The sequence below is a fragment of the Saccopteryx bilineata genome, chromosome 9 (assembly GCF_036850765.1).
Source record: "Saccopteryx bilineata isolate mSacBil1 chromosome 9, mSacBil1_pri_phased_curated, whole genome shotgun sequence".
Taxonomy (NCBI): domain Eukaryota; kingdom Metazoa; phylum Chordata; class Mammalia; order Chiroptera; family Emballonuridae; genus Saccopteryx; species Saccopteryx bilineata.
In genome coordinates, this window is record NC_089498.1 from 51,039,144 (window position 1) to 51,059,147 (window position 20,004).

Below are 20,004 nucleotides of genomic sequence, written 5' to 3' on the forward strand. Positions count from 1 at the left end.
TGCACTGACGTTGCATGGGGTAGGCTGGGCATAACTCTTATGCAACATACATAAATCCACTTTGAATTTCACCCTTCTAGTATCTTCTGGGAATTTTATACAAAAGGAGATCCAGATCATATTGAAATGCTTTGTGAAGGATCTATATCCAAAGTTATTTGCCTAATGGTACTAAGTAAATATTACTTGACATTACTTGATGAAAAAATAAAAATTAGCTCAATTATTCTCCTTGAAAAAATGTTTGCAATTGATCTTAAGCTTATTGTGTAAGTGAATGAATGTGATAGCTCTTCATGTGGCCAGGCATCATGAATCATAGCAAAATTAATAAAATATATGTCTATATAAAATCCCAAAACATAGCCATGAAAACATCACACTAAGTCCCAGTATGTGACATCTTACTTTTTCAAAGCAATATATATCAACAAGAAAGTTAACCAGAATCCCTTTTATGTTACTAAAGCATTAGTAATGACTCATGAATTAATATGATCCTGGTTAATTTGGGCCGAGTTAAGGTCCAAAGTAAAGAAATAAAAGTTGTTCACAGTAGATACATTTACCTTAATTTTGAATGTTCCATAGTTTTAGGAAAGGACAGGCTTGCATTTAAATTTTAGTTCTGCCACCAGGATTTGAATTTTTGTGAGGGTCTGTTTCCTATTCTAACAAAAGAATAGGAACCCTAATACCTAACTTGAAGTTTTGTGTTTTTTTGAAACAAAGGATTACATAAATGAAATAATGGATATTGGAACTGCGAGCACCTGACATAGTGCTTGGCATACCAAAGGTGCTTAATAAATATTCCTCTTTTGTTTCTTATTCTGTGGTTGACTCATCTTATCCACCATCTGTGGTTCTCTAAATGGTTATTCTCACATCTAGCAATTGTCTGAGATGAAGAGAGATGTAGTTTTGAATGCATTGTCTTAACCTCTTTCATATGGCTTTAATAATTGATCTAGTTATTTATGTTTGTTTTTATATTTTGATTGGAAAAATCCTTAAGATTGAGTTTGTGAGTGTTTGTCTCTCATAGAACATCTTAAGTGTATGAAAAGTAGATACAACATAAGTAGTCAATGCTGAAGAAATATTTGAACAAGCAGTTGTACAGTGCAGCTAATAAAATTGATGTTATAGTAGAATATATAATGATTTAATTTGTAAAATATAATCAGGTAAGAGGGGAAGACTACAAAATGATGTATAGTCTAATTTTTTGTGTTAAATTTTACATGCATAAAGACTTTGAGTATAAAAGCTTAACTAGTTATAACTGGGTGATAGATTAACAAATTATTTATATATTTATAACTCCTCCTTATTTGACTATTTTCAGCTTTCTCTAATATATACCTCTTACTATAATAATTAAAAAATAATTAAAATTATGTTAATAAATAATTGTCAATGAAAAGAAGTCATATAAAACTGATGAGATGTGGCCAAGATTCTTTTATGAGGAAACTGTATCATTTATTAGAAAAAATGCTGAAAATAATATACCTAACCATTGAACTAAGGGAGCTAGGAAAATAGTAAAATAGGCTAAGAAATTAGAATAAATCAAAGGTTAAATTAATAAAACAGAAAAATCTGTAGACTTAATAAATAGATGCAAGAGTTGATTGAAAAGATTGGCAACTTAGCACATCACTGGCAATCTAGACAAGGTATAAAGGAGAAAACGTATTTTAAAAATGTCAGAAAAATTAATATAAACACAGGTTGGGAGACATTTAAAGAAAAGAATGTTGTTATAAATAAATTTAAAAATATAGATGCAGTAGACAGTTTTCTAAAAAGGTGTGAATCCTCAAAATTACCTCAAGGGTAAGTTAAAAATTTGAATAATAAACTATATTAAAAAATTCACTGTTCTTCTTTCAAATACATAAGATTCATTTGGCTTTAATAGGCAAATTATACAAATTGTTTAAGAAACAAATAATTAGCCCTGGCTGGTTGGCTCAGTGGTAGAGCATCGGCCTGGCGTGCAGGAGTCCTGGGTTCGATTCCCGGCCAGGGCACACAGGAGAGGCACCCATCTGCTTCTCTACCCCTCCCCCTCTCCTTCCTCTCTGTCTCTCTCTTCCCCTTCTGCAGCCAAGGCTCCATTGGAGCAAAGATGGCCCGGGCGCTGGGGATGGCTCTATGGCCTCTGCCTCAGGGGCTAGCAACAGAGCAATGCCCGGATGGGCAGAGCATCGTCCCCTGGTGGGGGTGCCAGGTAGATCCCGGTCGGGCGCATGCGGGAGTCTGTCTGACTGCCTCCCCGTTTCCAGCTTCAGAAAAATACAAAAAAAAAAGAAAAAAAAAAAAGAAAAAAGAAAAAAGAAACAAATAATTATTTGTTATATAAACCCATTTGAGGCATAGAATAAATGGCAAACTTATGAAATTATCTACAGGCTTATTTATTATATGTCTTCAAAAAAAGGTAAATATATTACAAACATAAAAGTATTGACCAAATGACATATAACTATAGATATGACCTGCATATAACAAAATAGCAAGATACTAATATACAATAAACATGATGGGTTTATTACAAGAATATACAAGATTATTCAACATTAGTGATTCTATTAGTGTAATTTACTTCATTGATAAAGAAGAAAATACAAATCACCATCCCAGTAAATGTAAAAGTGACACTCAATAAAATTCAACACCCACTATTGGTTTAAAATACTCAAATATTAGTAAGTTAGAAATAAAATAAAACATTTTTAAATTGAGAAAGAACATCTGTCAGAAATATGAATTCAATATTATGCTTAATGATAAAAACTGCAATCCTGCATTTTCAGTAAGAACAAGTAAATCAACTATATAAAATCATTAGAATCAATAAAAGAATACTACAGAAATACTCTTATAAATGTTCCTTATTTAAACAGAAATAACAGAAATGTACTGAGAAAATCTGAACAATATACACAAACATAAATAATAACTTGAATGCAAAATACTAAAATTTGTATGAAGAAAATGATAAAATACTACTCAATGATCTAAAAGTCTGGATAAATGGAATTTTTCTTATCATAAATATATTAGTTCTTTCCAGCCTGACCAGGCAGTGGCACAGTGGATAGAGCATCAGATTGGAATGCAGAGGACCCAGGTTCGAGACCCTGAAGTTGCCAGCTTGAGCGCGGGCTCATCTGGTTTGAGTAAAAAAAGCCTACCAGCTTGAACTCAAGGTCACTGGGTCCAACAAGGGGTTACTCGGTCTGCTGAAGGCCCACGGTCAAGGCACATATGAGAAAGCAATCAATGAACAACTAAGGTGTTGCAACGCGCAATGAAAAACTAATGATTGACGCTTCTCATCTCTCTCCATTCCTGTCTGTCTGTCCCTGTCTATCTCTCTCTCTGACTCACTCTATGTCTCTGTAAAAAATAAATAAATAAATAAATAAAATATATTAGTTCTTTCCAAATTATTAATACCAATTTAAATTCTAATAAAATTATTTTGAAATTTGAAAAGTTGATTCTTAGAGGGAAAATGTGCAATAAATGTCACATGTATTAAAAGTATAGAATTATTTGAAACAAGCCTAATCAAAAATTAAAACGGGCTCACAGCCTGACCAAGTCATGTTGCAGTGGATAGAGCATTGACTTGTGATGCTGAGGACCCAGATTTGAAACCTCAAGGTCGCAGGCATGAGAGCTGGCTCATCCAGCTTGAGCATGGGCTCATAGACATAATTTTTTGGATACTGGCTTGAGCCCAAAGGTTGCTGGGTTGAACCCAAGGTTGCTGGCTTGAGCAAAGAATTACTGGCTCAGCTGGAGCCCCCCAGTCAAGGCATGTATGAGAAAGCAATCAATGAACAAGTCAAGTGCTACAACTGCGAGTTAATGCTTCTCATCTCTCTCCCTTTCTGTCTTTCTGTCCCTGTTTGTCTGTCTGTCTGCCTGTCTCCTTCATTAAAAAAATCTACAGGCTCACAAATGGAAAAATAAATTAGTGGAATAGAAAAAAAATGTCTTGACCTACATTTTTGTTTATGCTGGAATTAGCCAAGAGGTGCTATTCTAAATTATAGAAATATTTTAGGAAATTTGATGAAAAGATGTTGTTGGCATATCATATCACAATATATACCAAAATTTCAAGTGAGTTAAGGAAATAACTTTTAAAAACATTGTTTAACTACTAGAAGAAAACATGAGGGAATATTTTTACAATCTTATGAAACAGGTCTTTCTAACTAAGCATATCAAGAGTCATAAATAAAAAAATGATTAGTCAAATCTGACTACATAAAAGTTACAAATACCTGTAATGACAAAATAAAGTTAAAAAGAAGCCACAGACTAGAAGAAAGTGATTTCTATTTACATAAATATAATTAATAGCTGTAATATACAAAGAGTACTTTAAAATCAATAATAAAGAGACTTGCAAATCACAAGAGCAAAGAATATGAGCAGTTAATTCATAGAAAAGAGAAATAAAGCTTGTAAATGTATCATTTAAATATGTATGGTCATCATCTTTAGTGATCAGAAAAGACAAATTAGGCCCTGGCTTGTTGGCTCAGTGGTAGAGCATCAGCCTGGCGTGCGGATGTCTCTGGTTCAGTTCTCAGTCAGGGCACATAGGAGAAGCAACCATCTACTTCTCCACCCCACTCCTTCCGCCTCCTCTCTCTCAATCTTTCTCTCTTCCTCTCCTACAGCCATGGCTTAATTGATTCAAGCGCATTGGTCCCAGGCACTGCAGATAGCTCCATGGAGCCTCTGCCTCATGCTTAAAATAGCTCAATTTCAAGCATGGCTGCAGATGAGCAGACCGAGCACCTGCCCAGGTGGATACAGGGTACATGTAGAAGTCTGTATCTCTATCTTCCCTCCTCTCACTTGGAAAAGGAAAAAAAAAGAAGAGGCAACTTAAAACAAAAAATGAGATACTTTGATTTTTGTCCATTATCTGACAAAATTCGAAAAGATTTCAAATAATAATAAAATATAGCTAACATTTACTGAACACTTAGTATATATGCTATGTTCTCAGAACTTTAAATATAATTTAGACATTAAACATTTAATTCTTATTAAAATTAAATAGGGTAGGGTAGATACTATTATTTCTGTGATACAGGTAATAAAACAAGTTGGAGATGTTAGTTAATGTGCCAAAGACTATTCAAACAGTAAGTGACAGACACATAATTTGAATCTCGGTAGTTTGGGGCCAATGTCTGTACTCTTAATTACTAAATTTGACTTCTCAGTTTCCTCCTCTTAAAATGTAGACAAGTGGCGGCAAGAGGAGGAGGGAGATTATATCTACTCAGCTTCCCTTACAAGTGCTGCTGTGAGGAACTCATGACACCATAATGAAACTGATAGGATGATACTGTGAGTCTGCATCCTCTCCCACAAGGACAGTCAGTCTTGGTCATTAGCACTGGTAATTTAGCTTCTTTGCTAGAATAAAAGTGAACTACTGTAATTGCTCTTCTGAGTGGTGCTGTGGGTGGACTATCTGATGGTTCAGCTGGACACCTTTAGGATCTGACCCCATTTGAACATGGTCCAAAATAGACACATGGTCATTGCCAGCCTCTGTTATGTACCTGGTGATGCTGTGCTGAAACATCACTGCTTGGCAGAGTGTAGTGTCTTTACAGGTGACTAAATGATATATCACTTGGCAGGATCTGACTTGGATTTCATGTGAGTTTCTATTCTTATATTTAAATTAAACTGTTGGTTCCTTCTCCCCATTGATCTTTCACTTTTCTGGGTTGTAGGTAGTCAAAGAGGAGCAATTCAGCTTGGACCAGGTAGCTGAAGGAAGAGTACAGTGGTGGGTAACCAGGACCACAAATACTTCTTCTGGGCATCAAACACAGCTGTGCTGAGAGCAGAGTCTTACCTCCCTCCCACCAGCTACCATGTCCAAATGTCTTTAAAAGTCCTTTTTCCTTCTATTACTCTCTCTTTTTCTTTAATTCTGTGCTTTTTACTCTCTCCTGCTCCCCTGGTGACACTCCTGGCTAAAGAAGTTACTATTTCCATTCTGACAGTATATTGTACTTTTAAAAAAATTATTTACTTATTTATTTATTCATTTTAGAGAGGAGATAGAGATAGAGATAGAGATAGAGAGAGAGAGAGAGAGAGAGAGAGAGAGAGAAGGGAGGAGCAGAAAGCATCAACTCCCATATGTGCCTTGACCAGACAAGCCCAGGGTTTTGAACTGGTGACCCCAGTGTTCCAGGTCAATGCTTTATACACTGTGCCACCACAGGTTAGGCTTCTTGTTCTTTTTTTTTTTTTTTTCTTTCTGTATTTCTCTGAAGCTGGAAACGGGGAGAGACAGTCAGACAGACTCCCGCATGCGCCTGACCGGGATCCACCCAGCACGCCCACCAGGGGGTGACGCTCTGCCCACCAGGAGGCGATGCTCTGCCCCTCCGGGGCGTCGCTCTGTAGCGACCAGAGCCACTCTAGCGCCTGGGGCAGAGGCCAAGGAGCCATCCCCAGCGCCCGAGCCATCTTTGCTCCAATGGAGCCTTGGCTGCGGGAGGGGAAGAGAGAGAAACAGAGAGGAAGGAGAGGGGGAGGGGTGGAGAAGCCGGTGGGCGCTTCTCCTGTGTGCCCTGGCCGAGAATCGAACCCGGGACTCCTGCACGCCAGGCCGACACTCTACCACTGAGCCAACCGGCCAGGCTTCTTGTTCTTTTAAGACAAGATATTAACTATTGCAGAGAAGCAATGTACTTTAGAAAGTGCTGACAGACTGTTAAAGAAATTGTTATTTTTGCAAAGATGCATAGAGCTAGCTAATACTTTGATTACTGTTTGTGGATGTTTAAATCCATATACTATCCTTTTGGGAGTCACTCCAAGTCCTAGATAGAGCAACTTAAAGCAGCAAAAACCTAAGATACTGAGGATGTTGCACCATTGTAAAAATACTACAGAGAATAAAAAATATGCTGAGAAAAAAATCCTATTAGAGCTACTGACTTAGAATTTATCAGAAAAAAAGAGCAAGCAGATGTGTAATAGACAAATGATTGTATTGCAGTGTTTGTGAATGGCCTTTTGTATGTTCTTACAGACATATACACACTGGATTAAATCAGGGCAGTATAAATGTGCAGGGGATTAGCAGCCATGTTTTTCCAACTCTTTTTTCTTTTCTTTCTTTTTTTTTACTAATTCAATACCAGAAATCATGCATAATCTCATTTAAAGAGACTTCACAGACTCTTGGGAAGGTTAAGCCATTCATTTGACCCACAGTTTATCATTTCAGCAAAACAATACTGACAGCTAGAAATCCCTCTTTGTTTTATTTGAAGAAAAATAATTTCAAATAGGCAGAATAAAAAATAAATTTATTAACATTTTAAAAGTCTGTTAAAATTGCAGAATTTATGGTTTAGGAGAAATATCTCCAAATTTTTTAGCATATTCTTATTAAGTGAATACTATAGAGATACATTTTATCTGCCTTATAAAACATTTTGCCATTTATTTATTTAAAATGCCCTTTAAATATCAACAAGAAGACTTTCAATCTCTGGAATTTAGCTTGAAATGATAAATTACAAGAAAAGAGAGAGAGAGAGAGAGCAGCATTAACCAATGCATGTCTTTTCTATCAAATAGGACTTTGATATTTAACTGCAAGTGTTCCTAAATTTTAGCAAGTGATATTCACTCCATTAAATCTCTCCTTCCTTTATTTTTATTGTGTTCTGAGAAACAAGTTCACTGTAATCTGCTTAGTATGTTCAGTTTGAGTGAATTCCTTAACTGTGACTTACAATACCTTGCTAAGCAGTGCCTTATCCTTAAAATAGTTTATCACTGTTACAACATACTTCAGACTGTTACTAAAAGATCGCTAAGTCTTAGTCAAAGCTATCTGACAACAGATATGAGATTAAGGAGCTATGGAGTAAGAACAGATTCCCTACCTGGCTTCGCGTTACTATCACCTGTACTTGGGCATTACGCTCCCTCCTAGAGAGATTCAGATTCAACTGGTCTGGAGTGGGGCCCAGGAAATGATATGCTATCCCTTCCCAGGTGCTAGTGTGCAGCCGAGTTTAGAATTGCTGAATTAAACTGCAGTCTGTGCATGTTAAATGTCAAACAAAATGAAATAGAGAATAATTTAATTTATTCTCCCTGCCAAAAGGAGAGAATGGATACATAAAAAATTTTAATAAAAAGAAGAAAAGTCTAATAAAAGAAAGGTAGAGACTAGATTACAGGAGAAAGGGGGGAATAATAAAAATGATTCTTTAGTAATTGTCTAGATTTTTATCAGTTCTGATGAATATATGTTTTCCTAATTGCTATTATTTAGAAATGCTGACCTTAAAATACTAAAAAAAGAAAGAAAAGAAAAGAAAAAAGTTACACATTCTTCCAAGATTCTGGCTGAAATGATTTGTTTCCAATTCGGTTTGCATGAGGGCTGACCAATAAGATATTTATATTATTACTGTATGCATAAAACTATGACTTGTGGTATTGTTTTGAAGAGGAAGCAAAAGCAGTGAGGTAAAGAAAGGATAAAGAATAGAAGATAAGGATGAGTTTTAGAGAGTGAGGACCAAATGTAGGAAGGACATAGTTGAGTCCAGTTGACAGAGAAGTACCTGAGAAAATCTATGGACCCTTATTTCTGAGTCCTATACAACCTCTTTCTCCAAAACAAACTGCAATATAGGCTCTCCATGAAGTCTGAATCTTGACTTTTCCCCTGCTTTCTATACATATATATTCTTAACTTGTCATTTCTCTTACAATCCTACCCCTTTCCCCCACGCTCTCTTCCATTACTTGACATAATCTGAGCTCAGCTGAGGTATAGAATGAAATTTCACTGCTTACTACCCTCTGGGCACTGCCTTTGTTTTGCATGCCACTGCTAGCTCAGTCTCCTTGAGATGTCCCTTTTAATGTTCTCCTGCTCAAAACCTTTTGTTGGCCTCATCACTAACTATAAAGAAATGGTCTATTCCCTTAGCCTGACATTCAGTGCCTGCCATAATCTGAGCCTAACTTTACTTTCCTGATTATCTCTCCATGCAAGTGTATAGTTAGTTATTCAATGCTTAAGTGATCATGCCTCCTAGACACACCAGTTATTTCTTAAGTTCCCTTGTTCTTGTTTCCCATTTACTTTATAACTAAAGTTTCCATCCTTCTTGCCACAATCTCCCTGGCTGAAAAGAAAATCCATGCCTGCTCCATTAGGTTGTGTGTAGTTATATGGATATATATGCTTGAATGCACAGACATAGCTGCATGGACATGAATGTGTGTGTGTGTGTGTGTGTGTGTGTGTGTGTGTGTAAACTCCTGGTGCCCAGTGTTGGCAGCACATCACACGAGAGGCCATCCCATGCACCCCTTGCCTTCTGTAACTAGTCTGACACCACCATTCCTTTACAAGTCCTCCAGCCTCTGCTCTCATCTTGGATAAGAATATCAGAAACTCTGAACCGAGAGTCTCATAGATGACCTGTTTTTGATGACATTAAAGATTGAGAGAGGAGTACTGATTATTTTTTAATCCAAAAAACATTTTGGAAAATTTTAGTCACAGATTGAAAATGTGCATGTGATGGAAGAGGGAGTAGGTGATGGGGAGGAAATAGAAAGCCTTAAAATTAGATGACACAAGGAGCTTTCCACTTCCTTAGAGTTCTACTGTGATGGTTAATTTTATGTGTCAATTTGACTGGGCCATAGCGTGCTCAGACATTTGGTCAAACATTATTCTGAATGTGTCTGTGAGGGTGTTTTAGGATGAGATTAACATTTGAACCGATAGACTGAGTAAAGCAGACTGCCCTCTCCAGTGTGCATATGGCTCATCTAATCCATTGAAGACTTGAAGAGAACATAACTGTTGAGAAAGAAGGTACTCCATCTGCCTTTGGACATGTCTTTTCTGGCCTTCAGACTTAAACTAAAATATGGGCTCTTCTTGGGTCTCTAGCCTGCTGGCTTTCAGACAGACACTATATATCAGCTCCGGAATCACCAGTTTGCTGAGGGAAGATTTTGGTATGTGACAGCCTTTATAATCATATAAACCAACTATTTATAATAAATCTTTTTTGATAGGTAGATAGATGCATGTGTGTGTGTTATAGAAAGAGACACTAGTAAATAGTACTATTATTTTAAAGGTACTAGAACAATGACAGCATTAAAAAATTTCATGCATATGTATTAGTCAATTGAAATTTTTAGTTTTGTTTTTCTGGGACAGCTTGGCCAAAGCAGATACATGAATGGTTTTGATGTTGTCATTGTTCTAGTGCCTGTATGAACATGCTACAGATGGCTGTTGTGTTATCTTCACTCAGTTATGATACCCAAATATTTCCACAATGCCTGTAAAGATACCTGAGGAAGAGAATTTACAGAGTTTAGAAATTCTGGAATGGCATAGCCTCATGAGAGGAGAATTTTATTTTGCATATATGTTTAATTTCTAAGTTGATTTACAAATTGGTAAAATGGTAATCACAGCATGCAACTTAGATATTCGACTTATGTTTCTTTTAAAAACATCAGATTATATACATTCTGATTTTATGCTATTTTAAATACATTGGCATAAACTGTTCTTACTAAATTCTTGCTCTTTTTTTCCAGTAAGCCACTGAGTCCTGATACTTTGCCCTTCTTTGAATTCCCACTGCCATTAATTATGGTCTATGCGACCATCATTTAATACCTAGATTATTGTCTTAATTCAACCTGTAGTCTTTTCTAATTCTAATGACATATATATAACACTGGTTATTTTTTTAAAATATCCATTTGATATATTCTACTAAGAGAATTTCAGTGACTCCATATTTTATAACTATCAATTAATGTCAACTTTCCATTTCATCACCTATCAAAATTACCCAACTCTGTACTCCATATTAATTTTCAGTGTATACCTTCTCTCTACTCAGCCCACTTTGAATGATGGCTATAGTTAAGAAAAGAAGGGAGAAGAAAGGTACTCTAGGAGACAGAGGTGGAAGCGAAACTAGCATAAATGGTTGACAAGTTGAGTGTGGTTAGAATGTTGAATGGAAGTTGGGAGGAGGAATCAGGAAGAAGTGGGAGTGACAACAGATAATGCTTCTTAGGTAGGCAAGAATTAAATTAGTATTGGCGTGATTGAATATTCTTGTTTTTCTATTAAGTCATTGAAATCAGCATAGAAAAATTCTAACAGGACCCAGTATACTTTAGAAAGATATCTCTGTGAGTTTTGTTGAGAATAGATTAGAGTTAGAAATCCTAGTTTAGGGACAGGTGGAAAAAAGAAGGGCTGAACTGACTGAAGCAATGAAAATGAGGAAAGGGAGGGCCATAACCTTTCTGAAAACATGCACTCATCTTTTTGTTTCAGCTGTCAGCACTGAACCTTGTTCTTAGTAGATACTCCATACATATTTACTGAACAGAGTGAAACTTTTATATAGCCCCTGTGACTACTATAGACTTTTTTTGGTTCTAATTTTCTAGTTTCATAAATGAACAACACAATATTTTACTCTGTGTTGTTCATTACTGATTCACAAATAGGAGGGTGTCATAATAGGAAAACTATGAAATCATGGATTCAAATTGACATAGGTTCCAATGTCGGGGTTCTACCACCTAGGAACTTTGAAAACGTGAGTCAAGTTATTTAATCATTTCCCAGGTTCTTCATTTTGAAATTGGGGCTAATAAATCCAATAGAGTTGTTATAGTGACCCAAAAGGATAGAATGAGTATAGAGATCAGAGCTTGGTACATGGCACTCAACATTTTTCTTTCTTTTCTTCTACCTTTTCCTTCTTTCTCTAATTAGGTTGATCTTTTATTTAACAAACAGTATTGCACATTGGTTATATATATATAACACATCTTGGAATTGAAAAATAAATAGGATAATTTTCCTGCCAATCAGGAAGTCCTAATTTAGCATTGTAAATAATATTGATTTTCTAGCAAAGTCAGAGTCTTGGAGAAGGGAGTGGTCACTTATTCCAGGATTGTGATGGCAGCTCTGGAGAACCCTTCATGGGTTTCTTGATTTTAGGGACACTGCTGAACTTAAAGAATCAATAAATCAATTCTTAATGGGTAAGTTAACATAAGAATCCCAAGAGATCTTCTTGGTACCCTTTCATCTAGTTGCTTCCTTTTAAATAGACACTGACACCAGCCCATTCCATGGCAGTTCTGATGCCCCATTTAGCTCCTCCCCACATAATACACCCTTCAAGGGTCTGCTTCCATGCCTTTGCAGGAGACTGACTGGGAGCAGGATGTATTAGTTCAAGCTTTCTATTCTTCAACAGTCTGCATCTTTGAGTACTTTGATGGACTTTTGTTGTAACTAGGAAACTAACAGAGCCTGAGAGATTTGCATTCTGGTGTTAGGGTTCTGTTGTTTATTCAGCTTCCTTTGCAAATTACCCAGGTTCTTTGGAATCATTCTAGACCAACTTAATTAGGGGGCCCTGCCTGTAATAGAGAACATCTCTGCCTTGGACAGACAGCAATAGAGTCAAGGAGAAATTGATCCAAAGTTTCACCACAAGTCAGTAGTGGAGATAGTAAATTTCTAAGCCATCTGACTAAAAAATACTTTCTGCATGTAGACCTCAGAATCTCTCTTTCTTCTAGTAAAGCATTGTATAATTAACACAGAAATATAATGAGAATTATAGCTGCAATAGCTAAAGTTTATGCATGCTTACTTAGTTGGTATTTTTGTAAACACTATATGTGTAATTTGTGATCTGATTCTCCCAACAACTTTGATTTTACAGAAGAGGAAACAGACACAGAGAAGTTAAATAATTTGATAAAGCTCACATGGCTAGTAAGTGATGGAGCCAGGATTTTAGACCAGCCATTGTGTACCCAGAGCCCCCTGCTTTAACATTATAATTGCCTCTCTCTTTGCCATGCTAACACTAGGAATAAGAGCTTTAGTTCATTGGATTTTAGGAAATCCTTTGAAATCTCGAGATATAGAAATTAGTATCATGGGAAAATTTTGGCTTTATGGCTTATTTGAAAGGTAAATAAAAATAAGAGTTTCTAGACATTATAGGGCTTTCCTCTTATTTTAAAATAGCCCAAGGAGCCATACAATGGCATTCCCTGGATGATTCCAATTTAAGTCATGGCTCTTGTGTTAAGTAATTTATATAATGTGGCAGAGACATGGAGGAATTACTATCTGGTAACTGTGGTACTGAAATGAGTTTGATAATAAATCAAACTTATTTAATAAGTTAAATAAATTTTTTCTCAAAGATCAGACAAATACCCATCATTCAAATACCTTATACCATCGTCTGGCTACCCAAGACACTTCCTCTCTATAGCTTCCTGAACCACCTCTTCTCTACATCTTCACTTCACCACCATCAAAACTTTGCTTGTCCTTGGTACGATTCCCAAAGACTTTACCAAGCTATTCTGCTATGTGATTTTAAGTTAATGTGTTCCCGAATGCCCCTATCACTCACACTCTGCATCCTAACTAATTTGTATTTTAACAAGGAACTTCTGAAAACATACTCTTATTATCTTAATGAATAACTCTATTGAGACTGGTAGAGCTTCTATTTGGGAGCATTTGAGTCTCAATTTAAAGCTACAAATTAGGTCAGTTTAAATATGGGACTCCCTCAGCATTTGGAAACCTAGCAGCCCAATTATTCTTTCTCTGGGGAGAAGAAAATGTATTCCAGGTGGGAGGTGCTGTGTCCTCTTCAAACATTAGCAAGGTTTCAGTATGAGGGAGCAAGTCATTCAGGACAATTACTTTGTAGTTTCAGAGATGCCTCCACACATTTTCCTCCGTGATCTGGACATGTGGGCTCTCAAAGTAACCAAATGGTCTCCTTTAACTGAGCCCCTGGCTGGCCATCTGTGAGTCTGGGCTTAGTGAAAACTGTGGGACTCAGAGCAAAGGGAATCATCCTCTTAGCCATGGAGGTTGCGCTAATCTGTCTTCCAGAATGGTGTGATTCAGGCTGAGTTAGAAATGCCGTGCAATGGGAGGTGGTAGCGTGGAAAGGGCCTACCTGAGGGTTGGAGTCCTGCACGTGGGTTCTTACCTAACAAAAAGTATCTTTCATCCTCGGAAAAGTCATTTAGCTTTTCTCTGTTAAATAAAGGACCTAAAAGTTTCTTTCTAGGCTAAGATTCAGTGCTTCTCAGTGTTCCATTTGGACTCTGTTTACAGTGTGCTATGTGCCAGGCTGCTGGAGTTCAGTTCTCTTTCTACCACTTACAAACTGTGTGACTTTGGGCAAATTTGTCCATGTCTCTAGGACTTAACCTTTTTATTGGAAAAAAAAAATAACGGAGCAAATTGTCCTAGTCCATATGATTCCATAGGATTGAACAAATTAATTCATGTGCTTGGCACATGGCAGGAACCAGATAAGGATGTAAGAGCTATTATTAATTCCATTGTTACCATCATCATAAGGTGCCAATTCTAATGGGTTGGTAGTAAATGTCTGAACTGTGAGTCACTGTTACAGATCTTCAAGAGGGAGAATTCCTGAGATAAACATTTGTATGTGGCAACATGTTCCCCTCTCCATGAGCTCAGATTCTGATTTCTGAATTCTGTAGGTAATCAGAGGTATTAGGGTTTAGTATATCTAATAAGCCAATTTATCTCATGCAGAAGGTTCCAGCTGGAAAGATATGTCCTACACAATCCTAATAGAATAGCTGGATAGAATACCAAACAAAGGTGAGTTAATAGAAATAAGCAACAATTGCATTTAGCTATAATGCCAGTCTTTTGGGAGATACTATAAAATCCTCACTTGCTTCACTTCTTTCTCTGTTAGTTATATCTGTACTGGTTTAACCCTTTTTAGGGTTTTCTACTGGGACCTGCATGGGACTGGTTTTCTGCTCACTTTCTGTGTGGATCCTCAAGAACTCTCTTCACAGTTTCGTCTAATCTCTTAATTTATCAACAAATCAGTTAATGTCAAGCACAGTAGTTGAAGGCTTCCTGCATTATTAGCACTTTGCTACATAAGCAGAGCTAAGCTTCAACACTGTGGGCTCGAGCATCTTTCAATTAACTAGCTTTGTACAAGTGGAATGATGAATAGTAACTCGATTCCCTTGAAGAAACTAGGCATACTAAACTGACTAGGAAGAAATTTGGCATTATAAAAAGTTAAATAAGTTTATTTGTATAAAATGCTTTGTAAACTAAAATATTCTATAAAAGTGATGTATTTATTATAGTAGTTAATTCTGCCAGATAAGCCTGGTATTCTTTCAACCAATTGTGCATCCCAAAACAATGATCATTTTTTAACTACTGGAGGAAGAGAAGACCTTATTACATCAATGAAGGTGGTATTTTATTGACTTGCAAACCAATTTGTTCACTTAGTCATTTCATCTGGCCAAATTATAATGTACTAATAATTCTCTTTAGCCTTGTCTGGTTTGCTCAGTGGTAGAGCGTCGGCCCTGGCCAGGGCACACAGGAGAAGCACCCATCTGCTTCTTCACCCTTTCCCCTCTCCTTCCTCTCTGTCTCTTCTCCTCCTGCAGCCAAGGCTCCATTGGAGCAAAGTTGGCCTGGGCACTGAGGATGGCTCCATGGCCTCTGCCTCAGGGGCTAGAATGGCTCCAGTTGCAGTGGAACAACACCCCAGAGGGGCTGAGCATCCCCTGGTGGGCATACTGGGTGGACCCCAGTTGGGTGCATCATGAAGGAGTCTGTCTGCCTCCCCCACTTCTCACTTTGGAAAAATAGAAAAAAAAATCTCTTTAGCTGTATTACTGACTGGGGCAGAACATTGTTTATAACTTTGCAAACTAGAGGGGTTATCTTAATCCTTATTATTATTTCCCTTTGAATATTATCAGGGACCAAAGCAAAATCTGAAAAATATTTTCCATATGATTATTAATACTTATGTGTATAAAATTATACACACATATTTGTATGAGGAAATAAAACCTCAGTTTTTCTTTTTTAAAAAAACATCAATCAGAGAGCTCAAGGTAGCAGCATATTTTACTTAAGACAACCATTTTTATAAAAACAAACATTTTAATTTTTGGTTTGAGTCAGTCAAAAATATTCAACACACAATTTTTGTTAAAAATTTAAATCATTTTTAAATGCCGATAACCTAGGTTGGACTAGGTTTGATGGGATAAAATCATAAACCAGCTTTCCTGCTCTGATCAGCAGTAAACCTTTGTTTTTTTGTTCTTGTTTCTTTTTCTTCCTTTTTTTACAGAGACAGAGAAAGAGTCAGAGAGAGGGATAGATAGGGACAGACAGGAACAGAGACAGATGAGAAGCATCAATCATCAGTTTTCATTGCAACACCCTAATTGTTCACTGATTGCTTTCTCATATGTGCCTTGACCATGGGCGTTCAGCAGACTGAGCAACCCCTTGCTCGAGCCAGTGACCCTGAGTCCAAGCTGGTGAGCTTTGCTCAAACCAGATGAGCCTGCGCTCAAACTGGTGACCTCGGGGTCTCGAACCTGGGTCCTCCGCATCCCAGTTCGACGCTGCACCCACTGCACCACTGCCTGGTCTGGCAGTAAAGCTTTGCTAATAATGGCCTAGCTGGTACAGCACTGGGCCCAGGAGCAGATGGGACAAAGATTGCTGATGAGAATGTCACTGCGGTGGTGCTGGTCCTGTAGATGGTTTCTGGGGGCAGTTTGGGCTGTCAGAACTGCACTTCAGAGGAGCTTGGTTACTGTTTCCATGAGTAAGATAAAATGGTGTTTATTCTCTGTCGATCAATATCGTCTTGTTTGAACTTATTGAGTCATTTAGAGACACACAAGGTAATGAAAACCATTGTGCAATAGTACCCAAGATACAATCCAGCTCTCTGAGAGATGACGATATTTTAAATGAGTTATTAAAACGGATTTTTAACCTAAACTGACTGTGTGATGAAAAGAACACACGCTGTCAGGGTGTCCTACGGGCTTCAAATGAAAAGGGAACTGGGCTTTTAACTGAGTTTTCTTGAACAACATTCTCTAAAGTATACTGTTTTGTTGTTGTTGTTGTTAGTTAGAGTAAGAAAGGTATAGGTTGTTTCTTTCTCCGAGTAAATGGAATAGGGTTACCATTTGTAGCTAATCAAAACTTCATTATTTATGTATAATTTTTTTTATATAAACTACATTAGTAATGTATTGACAAAGAGGAGCTAATGGGTAGGTTCAGAAAGTTTTAGGACATTTTTATGGAGTTTGTTATAAACTGGGGAATGGAAAAGGAAGAGAGTTTTGCTGAATTCCTTGTGGGCTAGGAACTATCCTAAACTGTTTGCTATTGCATCTCATTTACTCCTCACTAAATGCTGTGGGCCAGATTTTACCTCTTTTGTATTTGAGGAATCTGAGATTAAGAGAAGTTAAATATTATGCCCAAGGTCACAAACCTAAGGAGTTTAAGTACAGGCATTCCAACCCAGCTCTATCATGGAAAAAGTCCAGTGTTCATTCTATAATTAATTTGGAATGTCTCTAAGATAGGTATGGTTCTGTGTGAATGGAGATGGCTAGACTGTAAGGTCCTGTTTTAATTGTGATAATTTCAACAGTGATGATTTTAATTGCTGTTGTTCTAAATGTTATATGGGCTATAAAAATGATTTGTTCTTTCTTAATCTGTGTTCTTAGAAATACCATTTCTAAGAGATGTTTACAGGTGTTCCTGGAAGATGTTTTATGGTAAATTAAGCTTAAGAAGCAAAACATTGCCTATTCTCCTAAATATTTACAATGAGCGAACATATGTGCACACAGTGTAAATCCTCCAGTCCTTGTGAGTACAGTATAATAATGACACACTTGGCTCTGGAATCAGACCACCTGGCTGGGGAACCTGCCTCTGCCACTTGAACTGGGGATGTTGAGCCTCACAGGTAACTTATTTGAGTTTCCATTTTATTACTTGTAAAATGTTATAGTAGTATCTACCTTATAGAGCTGTTCTGAGAATAACATGAAATAAATCCATGGAAAATGCTAAGTGCACTTGGCAATATAGCACTTACTACATGCTTGTTATTATTACTCAAAACATTCATGTAGTAATGTGTAGCCACCATTTCCTCAACTTAGTTGATTATAGAGTCATTTTCATCGAGATGACACAAAACCAATGTGGGATTAGCCTTGCTGGAAATAGTAACTGAATAGCCAGTATTTTTGTATTCATTATGTCATTTTATATTTGCCTAAAATAACTATTTTTTTTGCCACTATAATTTTTTTCTTGCCAACTATTCTCCCCCTGCCCTTACACTTGATAAATGATAAATTAGAATAATAAGATGTGAGAATTGTCTCAGTTGGGCAGTATCAATATTATTCCAGAAAATCTGGCTCTTACAAATGAACCTGTAAGTCATTTGTTTATTACTCTGTATTCAGCAGGGAAGCCCCAGTTCTTTGACAAATAAGTGATTTCGCTTTTCTTTTTAGACCTACTCTATGCATCTTGACACATACTACAAAGAATGTTTCAGACCAGACCAACACATTTTTGCTCCTAAATTATAACTACAGTTGAATTTGCCAATGTATATTTTGGAAAACAGAAATTCTACACAAATAATAAATTCTTCATCTTTTACGAGACATGCAACACACATCTGAAAAGTTCTATGATAAATAAACTTGTTTAGATTGAAACCAATTTTCCTTGAAACTTACTTTGGTAATCATGGAGCAATAGTATTTCAATCAGAGTCTTTTAGATATTTCTGGTAGAAGTGGGATATTACCGATATGTGCCCTAATTGATTTCTTTAGATAAAATACCATCATATTCTGGTTGTGAATTATCTTTTTGGAGTGAACAAAAAGATTATATAAAAATATATTCACTGTAGCCACTGCAGAACAATTGCCCAAACCATCCTGAAAGGAAAAGATCTAATAATTAGCCATAACAGGATTGAGATTAAACGCATTCAAAAGCAACCATTTTCTATGACTGTTTTTGTTTTGTTTTGTTTTGCTAGAATGCAAAGTGTGCTTCCTTTGGTGGGTACAATAATGGTAGAGGAAATAGCAAGAATTCGCCCAGATGGTCTTTTTTATTATTATTTTCTTCTTTTTTGGTGGAGATATAGGATAAAGGAGAAAAAAGAGATAATTGAATATAGGAAGTTTAAGTGTAATAGAAATTATGACCCATACAGAATCTGCCAGTGATGTTAATATGTTTTTATTTCCCGGGGCCCTGGGAGCAAGCAGGGTAGTCACCTACAACTCTCCCTGCTGTCTGGTTCTTGCTAAATAAACTTCAGAAACATCAGTCTCACTCTTGACCCTAAAGTGGTAAATCTATATTTTTTAATCCTCAGAAAATGATTAAATCAAGGAACCACAGATGGCTGTCATCACATTTTGAGATGATATAATCATTCATATTTTCCCTTTGTTTTCAGGTTGCTTCATAGTATACAAACAAACTAGAAAAATCCCTGAATTTGGCTCTATAATAGAACAGGATAAAAGTAGTTTCACTGCATTTCCACTGATCCACACTGCACAATTTGACAGATTTGAAATTTAAAAAAGCAAAACACATGGACCATACCTGAGTGATTTCAGAGATCCCCACCCGGAAGAGGTTTCCTTGATTATGGCGAATTCAACGTGTCACTCTGGCTATGCTCTAATCATCATATCAAACTCCAAAGGTTCAGTGACTTTAGGTTTGGTTTACAATTCCTGGGAGTTAAACGTTAACTAACCCTGTCTCTTGTACCCATGCAGCACTTTGACCAGATAATTGGGTCACTACAGTCCAAATAGAATGTACAAAACTACATTGTCATTTGTTTACAAAATGACAATGAATTTTGCATTAAAAACATTGATGTGAATACTATTTTGAAACTATTTCAGCAACATATATTTAAAAGTAGAACT

General features: G+C 36.6%; 1 protein-coding gene across 3 annotated transcripts in view; it reads right to left on the minus strand.

The window, feature by feature from the left end:
• Window positions 1-19,803, minus strand: part of A1CF (APOBEC1 complementation factor) — a 98,812-nt gene extending 79,009 nt beyond the window's left edge. For all 3 annotated transcript variants that reach the window (XM_066243388.1, XM_066243389.1, XM_066243390.1), the window contains exon 1: window positions 19,670-19,803. The gene's annotated coding sequence lies outside the window, so the exon portion shown is untranslated. The remainder of the gene's footprint in view (window positions 1-19,669) is intronic.
• Between the last annotated feature and the right edge of the window lie 201 nt (window positions 19,804-20,004).